The following is a 6,634-nucleotide window of genomic DNA, read 5'->3' on the forward strand; positions in this document are numbered from 1 at the left end:
TGTCCCTCACACAGTGCTGGATGGGCAACCTGTCAGCTTGGCGGGTTTCTCAGATGCCCTGCCTGTCAGCACAGATTACCCAGAAGGCCAGCTGAGCATGGATTTTGCCTAACTTGTCTTTCTAGGACTTTTTCACCTTGCTTCCTGGCCACACATACAAGCACATAAATATTGGCTTGTGTAAGCTTTCTGCAAAACTTTGTATACTCTGCAGTTGCTGGCACATTCAGACAGCGTGCTGGCAACAAATCATAAAAACCTAATAGTTACCCAAGAGAAGAAACAGTCACAAAGGTGCTGGTGGTTTTTTTTAATCTGGCAGCTGTTCACACAGATTTTGTTCTCGACTTACTAATAGGCTACATCCTCTTAGGTACCAGATAATCATTAAAACAGGATAAAGAATCCAATCAAGCTTACCCCATGTTCTATAGAACAATAGCAAATAAAAAAGAACATCTGTAAATGTTCATAATTTGTTTTCCCCCCTTTACACACTTTTTAAACTAAACTTTTTTATTTTTAATTCTTTGATCTCAACTGGCATGGCCTTTTTAACTGAAACTTTTAAGTTTATTATTTTTATTTTTTTAAGTGTACTAAGAAATCCATAGGGTTCTCTTGCCTTATTACTGGGTATATTTTCATATCAACAAACAGTGCTGACTATCAAAGCTTCAACTACAGCCTTCTGTGAATCATAGCTTCGGGTTATTAAAGACAGATGAGCACCATTTCAGAGGAACGCAAGAAAATAAAAGCTGATGCTTGCAAAAGAGAGCAACTCTGATCATTCCTAGTTAGATAACAACACAGATGCCTGTACTGTATATGATGCATAAATTGGTCCGCTGGGTAAACTAAAAAATGATGCTGAGAGCAGACATCAGACGATGTTGTCCTCTGCGGTGATTCCCCTGCTCTCAGTGTCTGAATCTAAAATCCATTTCAAAACACGTCAGTACGGATGTAGAAAGGCGATAACAACACCGTCAGGTGGAAAGCGCAGTGTTGGCCTCGCTATTGTTTGCACAGAACATTTATTTCCTCCCACCAGCTAAAAAGAAAATGCCAAACCTGAGATCTCAACAATCTAACCCATTTAACACAATACAATGGCACTTCCTACTGTATATCTGCTAACCTGACAGAAGCTGAATCGACTCTCTCTGCCAAACAATCTGCACTTTGTGTTCATAAACCCCCAGTACTGTCATTTGGCTGAACAGTTTTGTAAATATATTCATATATCCATGTCAAATATATGTATATATATTGATGTATAGATTTATCAATGACATTTTATTGCTTATAATTATATGCATTGTTCACAGACAGTTATGACTATTATTTTCTTATATGATATACAGTATTTCCTAATTCAAGTATGTATGAAGACTGACCCAGTCATGGTCAATCTCCTCTCAATTGCTCACATATTGTTCCAGTGGGTTGAGAAAAGGCAGCGTTGAACATCTGCCTTTATTAAATGAATGTGGGTGCATGGGGTTATTCAGTGGCCTAAAGCAAAAGAAACAGGGACATCTGACTAATGAGGATATGTATATTAAAATACCAGAATAGTCAGAGCACATGGACTCAAAACAAATAACTATGTACCAGCGCCACATAAAGCTCCACAGATTTTTTTTTTTTTATTAGAAAATGTTTGATAAAGAACTATATTATTAATTAGAGAGTAAAAAATCCAGCTTCCAAACTGTGTTTACTTTGGTACTTTACTTTGATAGACCTATAATAAATATTTATAGCCAAATCGCAATCAAAACAATGTATTGTTTCTGCAAGACGTTACATAATATATTCTGTAAAAAAAAAAAAAATATAATAATAATAATAATGAAATAAAAATCTTTTCTGGACCTGCTAATGACTTATAATTCTTAATAAATTAGCAGTTCAGAGAAAATTCCACTGCATGAAAAGTAAAATGCTTAAATGTTTCATGAGGCCTTCGATTCCATCTCAACACATTTCTCAGTTTTCTCGGCTATTAATAATAATTATCAGAGTTAACCGACGCGCTCTTCTATAACGAGGGTGGCTGTTTGCATTAATCTCGGGCAACTGGCTCTGGCTCCTGCGTGGATACGCCTCAGTGAGTCTGGGGAGGACAGCACAGATGCCTGAGTCTCCATGAGTCTATTAATTATGGTCAATTCGTCCTGCCTCTTTACTCTGTCTTAACCTTCAGCCTCGTCCTTTGACTGTCTCGGTCATATCATCCGCACCTGCGCAGCGTGTAGGAGGAGGTAGAGAGGAAAGCACTTAAGCAGACTGTACTGATGTCCTTACTGTAGGAAACAGCACTCTTCCTTTCATTCACGCTGAAGTGGAGATATGTATTGGTTGGATTTACTGTAACAGCTTTGTTCTGATGGATTTAATTTTTTACTAAAGGATGGCATAAGGCGTCTGTGTGTGTTGTGTGTTTGGGTTTGTGCCCTTCTATGAGTCAGTCAGCCAGTCTGATCTCTTGGTTGCCATACTCTTGGAATGTGCCTGCTCACACCTGTGCATAGATTTATAAATGATTTTTGTGCCTTCTGTCATACTATAAACAAGCCTGTGAAAGCAAAATATGGCCCAGAACAGATTAGAGAGTGTATACATATATATACTCTCCAGCCTGTTTTAAAATGAATGCTCTTCTGTCTGTTTATCAAAGAATTGCGCAAAAAATATATCACCTTTCCACAAAAAATTCTAAAAAGCACAACCATCTTGACACTGATAATAATAATGTTTCTTGAGCACCAAATTTGCAAATTAGAACGAATGTCTGAAGGAACATGAAGACTGTAATGACAGCTGAACATATAGCTTTGCCATCACCAAAATAAATGATTCATATATATATTATAATTATAATTATATATGTGTGTGTGTGTGTGTTGTGTGTGTGTGTGTGTGTGTGTGTGTGTGTGTGTGTGTGTGTGTGTGTTGTTTGTGTTGTGTGTGTGTGTGGTGGTGTGTGTGTGTCGTGTGTGTGTGTGTGTGTGTGTGTGCGTGTGTGTGTGTGTGCATGCGTGCGTTTGTGTGTGTGTGTGTGTGAGACCCTGGACCACAAAACCAGTCTTAACTTCACATGAGTATGTAGCAATAGCTAACATTACATTGTATACAGTAGGTCAAAATTATCGATTTTTTCTTTATGCCAAAAAAAAACATTAGGATATTAAGATCATGTTCCATGAAGATATTTTGTAAATTTCCTACCCTACATGTATCAAAACTTAATTTTTTGATTAGTAATATGCACGTCGGACGTCATTGGGAATATGGCAGTGGGGATTTCTCTGGTTTTCAAGTATTCATATGAGGTGGTATCCCGGACCCCCGTCCAAACATAAATCTCTGTCAGCTTGCCCAGAACTAAGGGCTGAAGGACTGGCCAGCAGAGGGGAACAGACAAGGCGCTGGCAAAGCAATCACCAACCTCCTCATGCACTAATGCACATTCAAATTCCCCATGCCCTTCTCTACTAGTACCTATTTAATATTCTAGAACATTTCCCTCCGTGTTTTAGCCAACACTGATAATATTCTGCAGAAGAATAGGACATACATGTTTTATTCAGTCCTATATAAATGCATACTACCAGTATTACTAATAATATTGTACATTTCTACATTACCATTACCATTTTTTTATTGCTTAAACTGTAATATGAACACAATGAGCACAAGGGAGGTTAAAAAAGAGCTCAAATGTCACAATATTTCTTTATTACAGCATGTTTATTGTACTTTCAATTATTTATCATCCAAGTTTTATTGAAGAAGCACTACCTCCCTTGGCCTTTTCTAAGAAACACCCCCGAATGCTCTTGAGTTAGACCTCTGTCCTCATAACCACAGCCGATTCAGGGATGTTGTACTCATAAACAAATCTAATAACAAATTGTCTGCTGCAGAGCTCCTAGAAGAGTTCCTGAAATAGCTGTAAGCATGTTAGTGGGCTATTGGGGCTCTGCAGTTGTCCTCATGTCCACACGAAAACCCAGCACAGAAAACTCATCTGAGCTTGAACAAACACTCAGCCTTCAAAGACTTTAATTCTCCTGGTCCAAACCATCATCTTGTGGAGCTCTCTTACTCCCTAGCATTTTCACAATACACTTTTGCAGGTCTTGTATCACTGAACAAACAGGAAAATAATAGAATCAAAGAAGCAAACTTCAAACATAATACCAATTTTCCTCATGGCCTAGCAAATGAACACGGTGTGAATAATGATTCCAGGCTTCATCACAAGTCAAATTTGTGGTTTGAATATTCAAAAATGTTGCTTCAAGATTGGGGTCCATCATACTGGAAAGACTTAAACAGCATGCATTAGGACCACAAACTTAGCAGCTCTGTGCAGCTTAATATGAAAAAGAACTGAGAAGTTTAGTCAGTAATGAACCTTCTCTTGGCTGTCTATAACTTTAAATAATCCTGCTCTCATTTTAGCCTTCATACTTCAATCCATAAAGTAAGCATTCCTTATCTATCCTTAATTTCTGAGGACTTATTTTTCATACAGATGAAGTTGAACATGTTTCTGTAGATAATGATGAGGAGTCACTGACTGGATTCTGCCTCTCGCCTCTCTTACAGCTGGATTAAAAGCAACGGCAGACCAACACATTTGCACATTTACTCATTATTCATCAATTGGTTTGAAGGAAATGCAGCTTTCCGAAGAGGCGATCTTAGCTTTCATTGAGGTCGAATGAATGTCTTGAGTGATGCAGAATACATTTGGTGGCACCGGATTAGTGAAATGCGGAGAGAGATTAATTTAGAAACACTGAGGGACAAAAAAGCGAGGGTGTGAGAATGTGGGTTTCTCGCTGGCTCGACAACAGCCAGGTTTCCTTTTTTTTCCATTGATGTGTATTATTGGCACCATTGCAGTTTATCTAAATACTGATATCTGAGCCATGTATTGAGATACGAAAAGGGCTGGTTAGGAAATACTCTTTTAATTATGATGAGTACATCAGCTAAAGAAGACTTATTGATGGGAGAATGTGGTGTGTCTCACGATTAATCGCATCCAAAATAAAATCTTTTGTTTACATAATATATGTGTGTTTACTGTGTATATTAATTATGTATATATAATAAAAAACACATGCTTGTATATATTAAGAAAAATCTGCTATGTCAATGCTATCTCACGACCAATTCGTACGTATTTTACGAGGTGGCTTATTCGTATGAATTTGTACGACCCCAGTGACGGTTAGGTTTAGGGGCGGGGTTAGGTGTAGGTCATTCGTACAAATTCATACGAATTGTGCAACTCGTAAAATACGTACGATTTGGCAATAATCATATGAAATTGTACGAGTGTGGTCGTACGAATTCGTACGAATATGCCACCTTGAAAAAATGCATGAAATGGCCGTGAGATCAGGTTGGCTATGTTTATATATATATATATATATATATATATATATATATATATATATATATATAATAATATAAATATATAAATTATACACATGTGAGTATTTTAAAGATATATACAGTACTGTATGTGTGTATTTATATATACACATAATAAATAAACACTACACATAGACATATTACGTAAACAAAAACTTTTATTTTGGATGCAATTAAACACATACACTCACAATACAACTATTTAATTTGACACATTTGATTTTTGTTATGTAAAATAAATTGAAATATAAAAAAAAGAACATTACACGTTTTTTTTTTTTTAATCAATGAATTTTTCTCTTTAAGGTCCACAGTACTTAATATCTAAACATTTGAGACTGAACTTCTCGAATCTGAGGGAAATAGTATCTTGGCCCCAAGCCTTAAAATTAGAAATCACCCAAAGCCTGACATGCCCATGCACCTCATGCACCTGCCACAAACAAACAAAGACAGCTCCTTCACATATAACAAGGTGATTACAATGGCTCAAAGTTCATTCAAAAGAGTGGCCTGGATCAATACTGCAGCTCCATTGTTGCATGCTTTTGTCCTTGCACCATTCACTCTCACACACAGTCACAGACTGCCGTTCGTCTGATTCATTTAAAATGTCTCCCACTTCACACTACGCTCAAAATGGAAATCCGATGGAAAAGAAACAGATTTTTATGGCTTCAGTGATACACCACAAAGTTATTAATAAGGGAGTGATTAAATAAAAAAAATGAAGTCACAAAAGCTGAATAATTCAAGTGCACCAGCCTCAGTGATGTCAGCCATGCAGCTTCAAAGGCTTGAAAGAGTGCAGGATCATGTGGGGGAGTTTTCTTTAGAAAGACTTTTCGGCAAAACCAGCCTTTCAACTCCCTTTTGTGCCCCACAGTTTTTCAGCTTTCCAAAAGAACTCCTTTTAAAATGCTTTTAAATAAATTACTCTGCCGTGCAGCAGGCTGGTAATGACCCGCTGAAGAACCAGACTGAAACACAGCTCTGCTAAAACTCCGACGCACAGAGCACAGAGCCGGTCATTTGTAATGACCAATGTGTGTTACAATGGCAAGTTTTTGAGTATTCCCACAGGGGAATTCAGGATGCTAAGGCACAGTGGGAGGTGTCAAATTGCTTCTCTTAATTTGCCATCTCCGTAGTGATGGTATTGATCCATGGG

This window comes from Carassius auratus, chromosome 20 (genome assembly GCF_003368295.1).
Source record: "Carassius auratus strain Wakin chromosome 20, ASM336829v1, whole genome shotgun sequence".
NCBI classification, from domain to species: Eukaryota; Metazoa; Chordata; class Actinopteri; order Cypriniformes; family Cyprinidae; genus Carassius; species Carassius auratus.